Here is a 17,566-nt window from a genome sequence, read left to right as displayed (position 1 = left end):
TCCTTTCATAAAATTTAACCCCAAAACCCGTTCTGGCTCAAGAAAAATCTATCTCTCTTTCTCTCTCAAACAAGGATCCCGTGCATCATTTTTTTTTCAAATCTGCAACAGATCCGTTTTTTCACACTTTGACGGTTTGGAACTGACGTCAAAAGACTGAAGTGTGAAAGAGGCCTAAAAGTGTGCAGTGCATTCATTGTGAGAATTCAGAAGCTCCAATGTCAGGATTCAGCTCTGCAGGTTCCAGTGTCATCACATGGACACTTCACCCATATGCGATTTTCATAGATGTGGTCTTGTGACAACGAGCTTCTCTTCCTGCTTTCAGTTTTTTACTGAACATTGAGAGCATTAGGGAGAGCAGCTCGTGGGTACATGGCTAAGTGTGTAAGTCACATATGTACTTTTTTTTTTAGGGGGGGGGGGCGCCGCACCAAATTCTTGCCCCGGGTGCCAGAAAGCCTAGATACGCCTCTGTGTACACCGCAGCGGCCAAAACCGCTGCGGAACCGCGGCAAAATCCGCAGCGTGTGCACACAGCCTCCGAGTTTCCACTAAGAAAGCAGCAAATAAAATAGAGTGTGAACAGAAACCAAAGTCTCACAGCAGAAACGCTTCCTCACACAGATAGTGGGCGTGGTGTAAAGCCACGGAGCCGGGGAAAGGGCGGGGCTAAGCTCTGACTGACACATTTCTCCCTCCACCATAGAGCCTGGTTCCTGGTTTCCCGCCTTCTCGTTGTGACGTAGAAGTGGGCGGGGTCAGCTGGACGCAGAATCGCCTTTCGCTTTTTGCTAGTAGCGAAGTCGCTTCGGAAGTTTTCCGGAAGTAGCCGAAGGTTGGGGCGACTCGAGACCGGATGGAACGTTAAAACAACAGCCTGGATAACGATCTACAGCAGCGGCGCAGGGTGGCCCGGCGGCGGGGGCGCCTGTGGCAGTGGGTGCCGGGAGCGCGTGTGCTCCGTGGCGGAGAGTCACGGGACTGGACAGTAGTGGCCCCCAAGTTGTAGTAAGTGGGTGACGGAGTCTCCGGTTGCAGATCTCCGCACCGACTGCCTGCAGCAGCAGCCTGCATTGTCTGGGAGCCGGGCACGGTGTGTCTGCTGGGGGCTTCTCCTCTTCTCACAAGAGCTCCAGAGCTTAATGGCTCCTCCTGCCACAAGGGTGATCCCGGCGGTGACCCCACACACAGGTGGGTGACCCGTCCTGACCCGGAGCCCCCACTGTGGGGTCACAGTAATGGCAGCCTGTGGTGTGTGTGTGTATAATATACAGGATGCATAATGTGATGGGGTATATGTGTGTGATGTGGTGGTGCTCACATACATAGTGTACATGTTATACTGTGCATGTGTGTGATAGTGTAAGTGGCGTGTGGTGGTGCTGGCACGTCTACTGTACTGTGTGTGTGTAGGTACGGCGTATGTGGTGGTGCTGGCACGTCTACTGTACTGTGTGTGTGTAGGTACGGCGTATGTGGTGGTGCTGGCACGTCTACTGTACTGTGTGTGTGTGTAGGTACGGCGTATGTGGTGGTGCTGGCACGTCTACTGTACTGTGTGTGTGTAGGTACGGCGTATGTGGTGGTGCTGGCACGTCTACTGTACTGTGTGTGTGTAGGTACGGCGTATGTGGTGGTGCTGGCACGTCTACTGTACTGCGTGTGTGTAGGTACGGCGTATGTGGTGGTGCTGGCACGTCTACTGTACTGCGTGTGTGTAGGTACGGCGTATGTGGTGGTGCTGGCACGTCTACTGTACTGCGTGTGTGTAGGTACGGCGTATGTGGTGGTGCTGGCACGTCTACTGTACTGCGTGTGTGTAGGTACGGCGTATGTGGTGGTGCTGGCACGTCTACTGTACTGCGTGTGTGTAGGTACGGCGTATGTGGTGGTGCTGGCACGTCTACTGTACTGCGTGTGTGTAGGTACGGCGTATGTGGTGGTGCTGGCACGTCTACTGTACTGCGTGTGTGTAGGTACGGCGTATGTGGTGGTGCTGGCACGTTTACTGTACTGCGTGTGTGTAGGTACGGCGTATGTGGTGGTGCTGGCACGTCTACTGTACTGCGTGTGTGTAGGTACGGCGTATGTGGTGGTGCTGGCACGTCTACTGTACTGCGTGTGTGTAGGTACGGCGTATGTGGTGGTGCTGGCACGTCTACTGTACTGCGTGTGTGTAGGTACGGCGTATGTGGTGGTGCTGGCACGTCTACTGTACTGCGTGTGTGTAGGTACGGCGTATGTGGTGGTGCTGGCACGTCTACTGTACTGCGTGTGTGTAGGTACGGCGTATGTGGTGGTGCTGGCACGTCTACTGTACTGCGTGTGTGTGTAGGTACGGCGTATGTGGTGGTGCTGGCACGTCTACTGTACTGCGTGTGTGTGTAGGTACGGCGTATGTGGTGGTGCTGGCACGTCTACTGTACTGCGTGTGTGTGTAGGTACGGCGTATGTGGTGGTGCTGGCACGTCTACTGTACTGCGTGTGTGTGTAGGTACGGCGTATGTGGTGGTGCTGGCACGTCTACTGTACTGTGTGTGTGTAGGTACGGCGTATGTGGTGGTGCTGGCACGTCTACTGTACTGTGTGTGTGTAGGTACGGCGTATGTGGTGGTGCTGGCACGTCTACTGTACTGTGTGTGTGTAGGTACGGCGTATGTGGTGGTGCTGGCACGTCTACTGTACTGTGTGTGTGTAGGTACGGCGTATGTGGTGGTGCTGGCACGTCTACTGTACTGTGTGTGTGTAGGTACGGCGTATGTGGTGGTGCTGGCACGTCTACTGTACTGTGTGTGTGTAGGTACGGCGTATGTGGTGGTGCTGGCACGTCTACTGTACTGTGTGTGTGTAGGTACGGCGTATGTGGTGGTGCTGGCACGTCTACTGTACTGTGTGTGTGTGTGTAGGTACGGCGTATGTGGTGGTGCTGGCACGTCTACTGTACTGTGTGTGTGTGTGTAGGTACGGCGTATGTGGTGGTGCTGGCACGTCTACTGTACTGTGTGTGTGTGTAGGTACGGCGTATGTGGTGGTGCTGGCACGTCTACTGTACTGTGTGTGTGTGTAGGTACGGCGTATGTGGTGGTGCTGGCACGTCTACTGTGTGTGTGTAGGTACGGCGTATGTGGTGGTGCTGGCACGTCTACTGTACTGTGTGTGTGTAGGTACGGCGTATGTGGTGGTGCTGGCACGTCTACTGTACTGTGTGTGTGTAGGTACGGCGTATGTGGTGGTGCTGGCACGTCTACTGTACTGTGTTTGTGTAGGTACGGCGTATGTGGTGGTGCTGGCACGTCTACTGTACTGTGTGTGTGTAGGTACGGCGTATGTGGTGGTGCTGGCACGTCTACTGTACTGTGTGTGTGTAGGTACGGCGTATGTGGTGGTGCTGGCACGTCTACTGTACTGTGTGTGTGTAGGTACGGCGTATGTGGTGGTGCTGGCACGTCTACTGTACTGTGTGTGTGTAGGTACGGCGTATGTGGTGGTGCTGGCACGTCTACTGTACTGTGTGTGTAGGTACGGCGTATGTGGTGGTGCTGGCACGTCTACTGTACTGTGTGTGTGTAGGTACGGCGTATGTGGTGGTGCTGGCACGTCTACTGTACTGTGTGTGTGTAGGTACGGCGTATGTGGTGGTGCTGGCACGTCTACTGTACTGTGTGTGTGTAGGTACGGCGTATGTGGTGGTGCTGGCACGTCTACTGTACTGTGTGTGTGTAGGTACGGCGTATGTGGTGGTGCTGGCACGTCTACTGTACTGTGTGTGTGTAGGTACGGCGTATGTGGTGGTGCTGGCACGTCTACTGTACTGTGTGTGTGTGTGTAGGTACGGCGTATGTGGTGGTGCTGGCACATGCTGTACCGTGTGATAGTGTATATGTGTGTGATGGCTGTGTAGATGGCATGTGGTGCTCACGTCTACTGTACTGTGTGATAGTGTACATGTGTGTATGTGATGGTGCTCACACATCTACTGTACTGTTATAGTGCACGTGTGGCATATACACTATCCTGTGATCGTGCCTATCTGTGGCATGTAATATTACACATAGTACACAGGATGTGATATAGTATGTGGCATGTAGTGTGTATGTGGGTGACGTATATTACATAATATACCGTGTGTGATAATGTATCTCTTCATTTAATGTGTGCGTAATGACGGTATGTTACACCCATGTCATATTGTGTGATAGTTTACACGTGTGTGTATATTTGTTATTAGGGGGTGAATATATTACACATAATGCTCTAGTATACATGTGTGTATATTTGTTATTACACATCATGCTCCAGTATAATGGCTGTATTCGGCACACTTGTACATTTTTAGTCTTTGGAGTTTTTGACATTTTGCAAGACTTCTTCCGATCTGACACTTGTGAGAATACCTCGTCTTGCTGCTCCTGTATCGGGTATGTATACAGCCTTGTACAATCTTTCTGAATGACTGAGTGCTGGAAATCCCAGACTCCAGCTGTCTGCTGTAGGGCACACGGGCTCCGCATATAGTGAGACGGTGTGTGTGTGTGGGGCAGATCGGAGACCTGCGATGGAATGAAGGATGTCCTGCAGATACGGTCTGTCAGATCTGACCGCGTGGTCTCCAGCAGAGTGTGGGTGCCGTGTCATGTTGGGGTGCTGAGCTCAGGCTCCAGTGTTCTGTGTAACTCCTGCCACGTAGTGTGTACTGTGACGTGAAGAGCCTGTCTCTAGTTAGGACTCATTCAGATGTTTAATTTGTGCACTAAGAACCTTCATTTTCATCTTGCTGTAAGTAAAAATTTTTTTTTTGAGGATTATTATCTAAATTGAATGGCTTTAATGTTTTTCCTTGTTTTTACATGGTCTAGATTCATGTACATGTGCTGCTGTATTCTTTTTTTCTGTATTGTGCAGTTTTTGCAGCTTGCACGTGTTCACACTAGGAGGTAAAATATTTTTGAAATATAGATAGCAGAATAGCCGGTAATTCAATTGTCGGCTTCTGTAAAATCATTACACAACCTGACAGGATATGAGACATGGTTTACATATAGTAAACCATTGCCTATCAGATTTACAGTATATATGTCCCTCACTATTAATGTTAGTAGTGTGTATGTGTAAAATATTGGAGCTGTAGGTGTTGAATTAAATGATTAATTCACAGAAAAAACTGGCGTGGGCTTGCGTGCAATTTTCTCCACCAGAGAGGGAAAGCCTGTGACTGAGGGCAAATATTAATAGCCTAGAGAGGGACCATGGTTATTGCCCCCCCCCCCCCACTTCCTGGCTAAAAACATCTGCCCTCAGCCACCCCAGAAAAGGCACATCTGTAAGATGCGCCTATTCCGGCAATTACCCTATCTCTTCCCATTGCCCTGTAGCGGGTGGCATATGGGGTAATAAGGGGTTAATGTCACCTTGCTATTGGAAGGTGACATTAAGGCTGGTTGATAATGGAGAGGTGTCAATAACACACCTATCCATTTATAATCCAATAGTATGAAAGGGTTAAAGGACCCACACACATTAAGAATAAAGTCTTTTAATGAAATAAACACATTTTTGCCATCTTTATTAAACTCCCAATCCAATTGAAGCCCTTGTTCTCCTGTAAAAAGTCAAAAATAAAAAATCAACAATATTCCATACCTATGCGCCGTACAGTCATGTCCCAGCATGCAATCCATTTCAAGGGGTTAAATAGTTCACAGCTGAGAGTGGTGCTAATGCAACCGCCCCGGCTGTAAACTACGGAGTAATGACTGAGAAACTGCCTGCGCAGCGTCCCCACCTGACCAGACATGAACCCATTAGTGTGGGAAAGTTTCTGAACATTTTCCCACGCTGCCGAGTTCACCGCGGGTTAGGTGGGGCCGCTGCGCAGCCTCAGTGACTGTCGGACCAATAGACTGAAATTAATTATGCTCAATATTAAAATGGTTGTCTGGTCCAATCAGGTAAGACTGCAGTTGCTGTGTGTAACTGTGGACTTACGAATCCCCCCCTGCACTGTGCTGTGAGTATGTATAACTCGTACATACCCTCCTATACCGGATCAAAGAAATCGGTGAATCCCCACAGTGCGTGCGCTGGGGGGGGAATTCTTAAGTCTGCAGTCACACAGTGACTGAAGACTTACCGGTTTTGACTGGACAACCCCTTTAGGGAGTGTGCACACGCTGCTGATTGTCCTGCGGATGTCAAAAGACCTGCGGTTTAGCCTGCGGGTTTCCCCTGCGGTTTGACACCTGCCATAGAGCAGGTGCCAAACCGCAGCGGAATCCGCACAAAGAATTGACATGCGGTTTTGAAACTGCAGCAAATCTGTGCGGAAAAATTTGCACTGCGGTTTTCATTGATTTTAATGGTACTGTAGGAACTGCTGCAGAACCGCAGCGTGTGCACACACCCTTAATATATTAACTATAATTATGTTAAGAAGCAGCCGGCAGTTATCTGCGGATGTTGGTAGCGGCGACCTCTGGATGCAGTCTGAGGGCCGGACTGGAACAGTCTTTGGGTCGGATGTGGCCTGCGAGTTGCACTTTGCCTAGTTCTGCTTACACGCCTAGGAATCAGTGGGTCATATAAGTTACATGACTGTCGTTTTCCTCAATGTGACATGACCCTGAATTCAATACCCGACCTATTCTGGCAATGAAGAAAAGTGGCGCCATGTTTGGTTCTGTGAGTCCATCCTCTTCAATGCATTGTGTTTCTCTCTAGGTCTGAGCTGTATTAGCAGGCAGGAGCTGTGTGATCGTGTCACAGAATAAATCAAATCTCCTGTGGACGCAATTGAATATTGACTGAAAGAGGTCCTGGGAGTCATCTGCAGGGTATGGCGGTCACATAAATCACAGGTCGGATGCATAAGTACATCAGGAGCCGCCTTGTCACTGCTCAGCATCGGTGCCTGACTTGTGTTCAGGGCATTTGTATGCAATTTTTAACGTGGGAAATAGTTGTTAATAAAGTAAACTCTTTGCCTCTAGGTCACAGTATACTCAAAATTACAGTTTCCAAAAAATAATCACTATTTATTCTATCTGCCAGAACGTTAAAACCGATGACCGTTGAAGTGAATTGCGATGATGGCTCCAGTCAGGGAATGAGATATTTATGTCAAGTTCTTGGATTTGTTGTGTTGGAAGCAGGGAAAATGGGCAATGTAAGGACCTGAGCAACATTTACAAGGGCCAAAGTGCAGTACAAAATGACTTCTAAAACAGAGGGTTAAAGGAGTTGTTCTCTCAGTATATTGATGACCTGTCTCTGGGAGAGGCTATCAATATCCTAACGATTCGACTCCCTCCGATCAGCTGTTAGCAGCGTCTTGATGTACACACATGAAGCAGAGATGCATTATTCTACTCCATTCTGTAAGTCGTGGCCATGTCTGGAAACTGTGGGACGGCTCCTTTTGTTTTGCCTCCAGATGCTACAGGATGGCTCCTATTCTTGAAGATGCACAGTAAGAAGTTGGCAGACTGGTGAAGGTGGTTTGATGCCCTGAACAATGATTGACTTGAGAACCTTAATTATATGTACCATCTACAGTACCTCAATATTGTACAGACCTAGTGGCTGATTCATTAAGGCAGTTATGCCTGAGCTGTGGTTTGAACTCCTTAAAGGAGTTGTCCACCACTCTGATAACCCCTTTTCAATCCCTATGTTTCCTCCACCTCCACACTTGGTAAAAAAAAAAAAAAAACCCCATATACTGGCTTCCTGTGCCAGCATTGTTCCAGCGATCTTGGCACTGGCTCTCTCAGGCATCGCCATGGCCAGTGCTGACTTCACTCTCCCCACCTTTGGACAAATCAAGATGTCCGCAGGAAGTGAGCTTCTGCGCTTTCACTTTCTCCGGCTGTCAATAATGTCCATAGGAGAGGAGAGTGACTCCAGTGCTGATTGGCCACAGGGATCACACCTGGAGAGCCAGTGCCAACATCATTGGAACGGCAGCGGCACGGAGGCCAGTATAGGTATTCTGACCCCATAAACAGGACTGTGGAGTCCTTATAAAATGGACCAACTCCTATTCGGTGTAATAAATTGGCTCAGTAGTTTAGTGCAGGATGTGCTGAATATCTTTTCAGAATTTGGTAGTTATAAAAAGTCCTATAAATGTCTCTTCTGTTCCTGATCTAAGGATCTGGGCTTTTATCTGAGATGAATCTGTGCTGCACTTTATGTACATGCTCAGTAGGGGGCAGTGCTGTGGAGTCGTAGTTGAGCTGAATCTGTGCTGCACTTTATGCACATGATCCATAGGGGGCAGTGCTGTGGGGTCAGGAGTCAGGGAAATGGAGGAGTTGGAGGTTTGGCTTACCGACTCCACAGCCTTGCTCATAACTAGGCTGCAGGTGTAGGGGGCTTGAGATACTGTTGCTGTGGCTGTTTCCATGTACCGTTATTCACATGTAGTATATCGGGTAGCTTGAATTCAACTTCAGAAGGCATGAACAACGTTAAACAGGCTTGACTTGGTTGATGCCTGGAGGTACTGCAACCCTACGGAAAGAGAATATACCTTCTATTCTAGGGTACATGATGTTCGCACTCGAATTGATTATTGGCTAACTCCTGCCTCTTTTCTTTCCCTTCTAAAAACAGTTAACATTCTCCCTTCAATTATCTCAGACCACTCCCCGGTCTTACTCTGGAACTCCACACTAATAGATCTGTGTCTTTGCGCTGGCGCTTCCCCTCTTATCTCTATTCTTCTGATGATTTCAAGCGCTATATGATGGGCTGGTGGGAGACTTTCATGGAGGACAACTTGGAACACTTGGACAATATCAATCTATTTTGGGCCACTGCTAAAACAGTACTTAGGGGACATGTTATCGCTTATGTGTCCCAGAAAAAAGTTGTTGTCCTCCTTGCGGCCTCACCTAGGCCAGCTCACTCAGTCGTATAGAGACTTTAAATTACATAATACTCCTTCCTCCAGAGAGGCTTACCTGACAGCTAAACAAAATTTAAATCCCCTATTACATGAGCAGGCACACAGCCAATTAGCTCATCAACGTAACCATTATTTCCAGGACGTTCCTTCCTGACAGCACCATGGGGTTGTCCTTCCTTTCGTCCTTACAGGGACAGGAAATGCACGAGAGGTTAAAGGTCCCCTCCCACACTCCTGTGATTTTTCCTGTCCCTGTAAGGACAGGCACGAGAGATGCCGCAGAGGAAGTTTGCCGCGGCATCCAGCAAGAGAAACACTTACCGACGGGCCCAGGGGGATCACTGTCCACACGCCAGCTCCCCCCGTTTGATGGTCCGGGGCGGCACCCCGCTAAAGGGGGGTTCTCTGCCAGGCGTTCCGACGGGGATCTCGGCCCCCGCAGCCACAGGACACATCATCCGGAGGACGCCGCAGAGGCACTGGAGCATCGGCAGCCACGTCACTTTCGGGTGCCCGATGACTACTTCCGGTCACGTCACGGAGGGGCGCATCAGGACGCTGTGGACAGCGTGAGGCAGCTCAACCGGAGAAGGTAGGATAAAACGGGGGGCCGGGACCAGAACGGGAGACCAGCGGCATATCGACAGGTCACGGGCATACAGCCACAGGTCTACTGCAACGCACACCGCCATGGAAAACGCAGCGAAAACCGGCGATCAGCCCGAGCCAACGTCCGTAAGTAGGGGGCACGGTGGGCAGTGTATACCAAAAAAGACAGGAGCTTTAATAAAGAACTCCTGTGCTTTATATTAAGGAAAAGACTGCATCGACCCCAGCAGCATCAACTTCCAGGCCATCGGGCAGACCCAAATGTCCCATCTGTGCCAGCAAACTACCGGGGTCATGGGAAAAAAACCCCTATGTGAAGACTGCACCATTGGGATTGTCAGAGGCGAGCAGGCCTCTTTCCTGACAGATGCGCACAATGGTCAGAGAGGAGGTCCAGGCCTCCGTCTTCGAACTGCTACCTACTCAGTCTTCCGGCCAGTCCCAGGCCAAAAGACCAAGATGGGCATCCGATCAGTCATCGGAGGAAGGGATCCAGGGTACGGACTCGGAGGAGGAGGGCGAGATCACCTCTGAACCCCCTGAGATAGGGAAAAGATACCTCTTCTCAGAAAACACAGACGAGCTTCTCTGCGCCGTGAGAAAGTACTATGCAGATCGAGGAGGTCCCAAAAACTCAATCCATCCTGGACGAGATGTTCGGGGGCCTAAGAACTAGGATTCGTCAGGTCTTCCCAGTTAATGACTATATCCGGGCAATGATTTTGGAGGAATGGGAGGACGCCGAGAAACGACTGGTCGTGCCTCGAGACTTTAGGCTTCGACTACCGTTCAACCAGGAGGACATTAGCACTTGGGAAGAAGTTCCTAAGATTGACTCCCCGGTAGCCAGGGTGTCAAGGAAGACTTCAATTCCCTTTGAAGATTCCTCTAGTCTCAAGGAACCCATGGACAGAAAGGCTGACGTGCTCCTAAAGAGGGCTTGGGAGGCCTCTGCGCGGTCGCCAGATCCATGCATCTATGGATCGACCACTTAGAGCAACAATTAAAAGAGAAATCCCCTAGGGGTGACGTCCTGGAAGGCCTTCCCCTGTTAAAAATCGCAACCAGATTCCTGGCGGACGCTTCAGCCGAATCCGTGCGATTTGCGGCCAGGAATAATTCCTTATCCAGTGCGGCTCGTTGAGCCATATGGATGAAGACCTGGTCAGGGGACTACCATTCGAAAAATTATGTGCCATACCCTTCTCAGGTGGTAACGTATTCGGGCCGAACCTTTAGATAAAATTCTGGAGAACGCCTCCGACGACAAAAAAGGTTATCCGGAGGAAAAAACAAAAAGGTATTTTCCCTTTCAAAGATTCCGTCCTTACCAAAGGCAGGAATATAGAGGGAAAGGGAAATCATCTCGCTTGGAGTACACAAAAGGGGGAAAGAGTAGGGCTTCCCCATCTCGCTCTGGACAAAGATCCAGAAGCAGGAGACAATGACGCCCATACCTGTAGGGGGTTGCCTCAGAAATGTTGCTTTTGCGGAGGCATGGGAACTCATCTCACAAAACCGGTGGGTCCTCAATAGATCTCCCAGGGCTGTACCCTCGAATTCACAACCCCCCCCCCCCCCCCCAGCACGATTCGTGGTTACAAACCCCCGATCCAAAACCCTGATAGATCCTATATGGGCAGACATAAGACGTGCTAAAGTCAGGGGTAGTGGTTCTGGTTCCCGAAATAGAGAGAGGTCAGGTCCACTATTCAATCCTCTTCACAGTAAAAAAAAAAGTCATCTGGGGAGAGTCGTACCATTATAAACTTAAAGCCATTAAATCAGTGGGTTCGGTACAAAAGATTCCGAATGGAGTCTCTGAAAACCACCATCCCGCTGATAGACTGGAACGCCGCAATGTGCACTATAGATCTAAATAGCGCATACTATCACGTTCCCATCCATCCTCACTCTCAGAAGTTCCTACTCTTCACACTAAAAAAAAGAAAGCAGGTACTACCACTTTCAGTTTCAGGCTCTTCCGTTCGGCTTGGCATCAGCACCTTGGGTTTTCACGAAGCTGGTCGCCGAAATTGTGGCACACTTAAGACAGGATGGCATAATCATCGTGCCATACTTGGACAACTTCCTGGTGATATCTCATTCAGCGTCGGAGCTAAAAGAACAACTCGTCTCTGTAATCTTCATGCTCGAAAGCCTAGGCTGGATCCTGAACAAAGAAAAGTCAGACCTGCAGCCCAGTACCCAGAAGATTCCAAAAGAATAATCTCATTTTTACCGGAGGTAAGGAAGAAACCCATCATGGACAAAGTCCATCAGCTAGGTCGAGATCGAATTTCCATAACCGCAATGAGGATTCTGGGTACCCAGACAGCATGCATACCCTGCGTAATGTGGATCCAGGCTCGCTCAAGAAGCCTGCAGAAGGAGATCCTGACAAAATGGGACAGACGGCAGTCCTCTCTGGACAGGGAGATTCGGCCGTCCCCAGCCTTGAGATCATCTCTAAAGTGGTAGATCAGCCACAGAAATATCAGCCCAGGGGTGCCTTGGATCCCATCTCCATGCGTGACCATCGTCACGGACGCCAGCAGAGAAGGATGGGGAGCCCACCTGGTGGGAAGATACCTGCAGGGAACAACATAGCCGACTATCTGAGCAGACAGGAAGTCCGGGCCACTGAGTGGGAACTAAAAGAAGAAATCTTCATAGTCTTGTGCCATCGGTGGGGAACAACCCAACTGGACCTCTTCGCGACAAGGAAAAACACCAAGCTAAAGAGATTCTACTCCCTTAATCCAGCGAACCATCCAGTGGAAGTCGACGCCCTGAACCAGAGTTGGACAGGGGGACTGCTATACTGGTTTCCCCCTATCGCCATAATACAGAGAGTCCTCAGAAAAATCCAGGAGGAAGGAGCTCTGGTGATGCTAGTCGTACCCTTTTGGCCCAGGGGGAGTTGGTTCCCTCTCCTCAAGAAGTTGGCTCAGGATGGGCCACTCCATCTACCGGCGGCTGACCTGCTTTCCCTGGGCCTAGTTCCGCACCCAAACCCAGGAAATCTACAGTTGGCAGCATGGATCCTGAGAGGGATATCCTAAGATCCAGAGGCCTCTGACCAGGTAATCTCCACGTTGCAGGCTAGCCGTAAGCCTGTTACGAGTGCAATATATCGTAAAATTTGGAAGAAGTTCTGCTCGGAAGGTGGTAGTAGACCTGTCTCGCCCAAATATCCCTCAAATCCTTGACTTCCTACATGCAGGATTTAATAAGGGTCTAACTCCAAGCACATTGAAAGTCCAGATAGCAGCTTTAAGTACTTTCTTAGATTTCTCCTTGGCCTTTCATCCATGGATAGCACGGTTTCCAAAGGCCATCCAGAGATTAAGGCTCTGTGCACACACTGCGGATTGGTCTGCAGATTCTTATCTGCGGAACCACAGGTAAAATGACCTGCGGATTGGCCTGTGGTTTTGCCCTGCGGTTTGCCACCTGGACAATAGAATAGGTGGCAAACCGCAGCAGAAACAATTGACATGTCAATTCTTTCTGCGGATTCAAAACCGCAGCTTTTCCACAGTTACAAATCCGCAGCATGTGCACAGCAGAATGTAAATCCCATAGGATAGCATGCTACTGTACACTGTCTGCAGTTCTGCTGCGGCCAAAACCGCAGCAAAAAGCGCAGCGTGTGCACATAGCCTACGGCCCACATTAAGGGAAACAGTCCCCCTGTGGGACCTAAATCTGGTACTTAACGGTCTATGCAGGCCCCCGTACGAGCCAATATCCGAAATAGACGTCACAAAGCTCACACAAACGCATTTTTGGTAGCCATCACCTCAGCCAATCGCTTGGGCGAGATCCGGGAACGGTCAGTCCAGAACCCCTACATTCAGATCTTCGAAGACCGCATAATACTCAAACTAGACCCAGGTTTCCTCCCTAAGGTAGTGTCTCCCCAGAATCTCTAAACCAGGAGCTAGTCCTACCCTCATTTTGCCCATCACCGAAAAAGGATAAAGAAAAACTTTTTCACTCATTGGACGTTAAACGAGCGGTCACACGCTACTTAGAAGTCACGAGAGAGTGACGACGGGACACAAAATTGTTTATCCAGTACGGTTGTAAAAATAGGGGTAGAGGTGCATGCACACACACCCTAGCAAGATGGGTAACCTCAATTATCACCTCAGCATACAAGGCTGAGGGGTTACCTATACCAGAGGGACTTAGGGCCTATTCCACCAGGGCAATAGCGATGTCATGGGCAGAGAGGTCAGGAGTCTCAGTAGAACAAATATGCAGGGCTGCCACCAGGTCTACAGTAAACACTTTCTGTAGACACTATAAATTGGACACGCTAACAGCTAGCCAGACGACCTTCGGTCGTAAAGTACTACAAGCAGTAGTCCCACCCTAGCAAATTCCTACTTTGGTATTCCCCCATCTTGCTGTCAGGAAGGGAAGTCCTGGAAAACGGATGTTAGACCTACCGGTAATGTTATTTCCAGGAGTCATCCTGACAGCACTGGTAGTTCCCTCCTGATTTGTATTTGTGGTAATATGCTTGTACTGAATCTCAATAAAGAATTGCATCCATACTGGGGTGGTACTTGGAAAATCACTGGAGTGTGGGTGGGGACCTTTAACCTCTCGTGCATTTCCTGTCCCTGTAAGGACGAAAGGAAGGACAACCCCAACGTGCTGTCAGGATGGACTCCTGGAAATAACATTACCGGTAGGTCTAATCTACGTTTTTCGTCTTTAAAGAAACCATTCAAAAAGAGGCTACTAGGGTTCCCAATATTGTCTTACCCGATGGCTCTATCACTCGTGACCCAACCCAAATTTGTGCGGTTTTAGAGACTTTTATGCAGATCTTTATGGCCCATCTCTGGACTCTCAGGAGTATGGATATGCATTCCTACACAAGGCTTGTCCACCAAGGCTTTCTGACAGCGGAATATCCTAAACCAACCAATTTCTTCTGAGGAGGTAAGATCAGTCATTAAATCTTCAAAACTGCATAAATCCCCTGGCCCGGATGGGTTCTCGGTAGATTTATAAACTGTTACAACCCTTAATTACTCCACACCTCACTTCTCTTTTTAACCATATTTTGGACCCTGGTTCTCTGCCGGATAGATTTAATGAAGCCTGTCATTCTAAAACCGGGCAAAGATCCGCTTCTCCCTGCCTCGCACCGCACGATTTCCCTTTTAAATGTTGATTTTAAACTGCTCACCAAAATCATGGCTAATAGATTACAGTCTATGCTTCCTGATATTCGTACCTCATCTCAAACGGGCTTTGTCCATGGTCGGTCTATCACTTAGAATATCAGGATGGCGTTAGCGGCCATCACACATACTTATCAGGCTAGGGCCAAGCAGAATATACTGATCAGCCTCGACGCTGATAAGGCTTTCGACCGTGTGTCCTGGTCTCATCAGAACTCTGAAGTATAGACTGTTTGGCTTTACCTTTTTTTTTTAATTTTGTACACACAATTTACACTAACTCCCAATCTTCGATTTGGCTTAATGGTATCCAGTCAACCCCTTTTTCCATTTTCAGGGGGGACGAGGCAGGGCTGTCCTCTTTCACCTTTGTTGTTTAATATTGCCCTTGATCCCTTAAGATATCTGGAGATGATCCCTTCCTTTGGGGGCATAGGGGTCGGTCACCATACACTTAAAACGTTGGCATTTGCTGATGATATCTTACTCATGATATCCAATCCTAAGGAATCCATTTCCTCTATAAGGGTGTGTTCCCACGTAAGCATTTTTTTTGCGTTTAACAGTTTTTACTGGCAAAAATGCTTAATCGCTTACAAGAAGCCCGTTCATTTGAATGAATTCCGCACTTTTTGTGCATATTGATACAACTTTTTCCGCAAAAAAAAACGCATGGTGGTAAAAAAAACGCAGCATGCTCATTAGGCTATGTACCCACGTATGCAGAAAATTCCTGACAAAAAACGTGCGTTTTTATGCTTTTTTTTTTTTCCGGAGCATCCCCAGTCTCATAGAATATAGTTAGAAATGCGGATTTTTCCGCAAAGTTAATGAGCATGCTGCGTTTTTTACCACAATGCGATTTTTTTTCGCGGAAAATAACGCATCAATATGCACAAAAAGTGCAGAATTCATTCAAATGAATGGGATGCTTCTTGTAAGCGTTTTTGCTGGTAAAAACGCTTAAACGTGAAAACGCTTACGTGTGCACACACCCTTAATTTCGCAGAAAAATCCGCCTTTCTAACTATTTTATGTGACTGGGGATGCTCCAGAAAAAACGTGCAAAAATCGCTCAGAAAACGCATGGAAAAAAAATGTGCGTTTTCTGGGAAGAAGTCTGTGTTTTTTTTTTTTTTTTGGTCAGGAATTTTCTGCATACGTGGGTACATGGCCTAAAGGGCCCGTCACACTAAGTGATATTGCTAGCGATATCGCTATGTTTGATACTTACCCCCGACCGCTCCCCCGCTGATTATCGCTGATCGTGTGAGAACGTCCTGGACCGTTTCTCGTCGTCAGCTTCCTGCTGGGCTTCCTGTGGCGCCGACGAGCAACGCGTGGACTTGGGCGGGAGGACGTCAGGATCGTCTCGTCTGACAGGTAAGTAGCGACCCCGACCGCTGCTATGTCGCTGGTGAGATCTTCCTGTGTGGCAGCTCACTAGCGACCACTTAGCGATGCACCTGACCGGGTCATATCGCTGGTCGGGATCGCTGGTGCATCGCTAAGTGTGGCAGTACCTCAATGGACGCCTTTTATGAATTTGGAGCAGTTTCGGGATTTCGTATAAACTTTAATAAATCTCATGCTTTAGTTATTTTTAAAACTGCTTGGAGAAACGGTGGCCGTTCCCTTTCAGTGGGGGAGAAATTCTTTACGTTATCTTGGCATGGACCTACCATCAAATCCTCATGATATCTATAAATTAAATGTTCAGCCTCTTATTTCTGTAGTTATACAAGAAATTCAATCCTGGAAATCCCTTAAATTATCCTTTGCAGGTAAAGCCCATCTAATTAAAATGATCTCTTTCCCAAAAATACTCTTTCCTTTACAGCCGCTCCCGGTTCTGCTTTCTAAAGCTGATAGGCTACTGACACGAGCCTTCCGCCAACACTGGTCTTAATGAATTGTCCCTGAAGATACCATTCTTGCAACCATATTATACGGAGTCTCCACTGTCGTGACCATTGTTGGTAACATGTATATCTGTCTGCGGTGGCTCCATGTAGTAATTGACAGATAACTATTCACACAGCTGATCTGACAATTCGTTGACTTATGTGAATTGCAGCAATTTCATTAACCCCTTTCAGATATGTGGCGTAATAGTACGTACATGTCGGACTCCCCATGTTTGCAGTGCCGGAGCCGTCACCTTTCCGGGCACATCACAGCTGATCTATACAGCTAACGTGCCCGCAACAGCCACGGGTTGGAAACGCGATCCACCTGCGGCTGTTAACTAGTTCAATGTCTGACAGTGGCATTTAACTTGCGCTTACATCACTAATGCCGCCCATTGATCTGCAGTAGACCTCTATGATTGTCATTGCCAGATGACCATGGGCACATCACTCGTAGCAAGTGAGTATTTCTGCATCACAGGCAATCTGATCATCACCTGTGTGTAGCAGAGGAGATCAGAGTATTACAGCTTCAGTCTCCCATGGACACTATAGAAGCATGCAAAAAGTAAAACAAAGTTTTTACAAATATTTAAAAATATAAAAGTTAAAATCACCCCCCTTTCACCCGTCAAACAGTAAAAAATATCAAATATACACATATTTGGTATCGCCACGTTCATCCCTTGTAGATTTGCAGTGAAATAATGCATTGCACTGCTTTAGATGTGATTTTGTCTGCTTTAATAATTTTTATGCACTTAGCTGGGTATAAATAGCAATAATAGTTGGGAATAGCCCAGAATGAGAGGGGGTTGTGTGGGAAGACAACTTCCTGATAGTGAGTTAGTGTTCATCAGAGAAATACCTAAGGTTTGACAGATGGTAGACTGACATGTTATAGCGTGTTGTGTGCGAAGAGGGAGGAC

General features: G+C 48.3%; 1 protein-coding gene across 1 annotated transcript in view; it reads left to right on the top strand.

Moving 5' to 3' along the window:
- Positions 1-720: 720 nt before the first annotated feature.
- The window catches only part of GMCL1 (germ cell-less 1, spermatogenesis associated), a 173,534-nt gene continuing 156,688 nt past the window's right edge, over positions 721-17,566 (top strand). The window contains exon 1 of the mRNA XM_073569094.1: positions 721-1,194. The gene's annotated coding sequence lies outside the window, so the exon portion shown is untranslated. The remainder of the gene's footprint in view (positions 1,195-17,566) is intronic.

Source organism: Dendrobates tinctorius, unplaced genomic scaffold (genome assembly GCF_039654945.1).
Source record: "Dendrobates tinctorius isolate UK_male_01 unplaced genomic scaffold, ASM3965494v1 ptg000022l, whole genome shotgun sequence".
NCBI classification, from domain to species: domain Eukaryota; kingdom Metazoa; phylum Chordata; class Amphibia; order Anura; family Dendrobatidae; genus Dendrobates; species Dendrobates tinctorius.
Note: the sequence above shows the minus strand (reverse complement) of the source record. Positions and strands in the feature narration are given on the sequence as shown.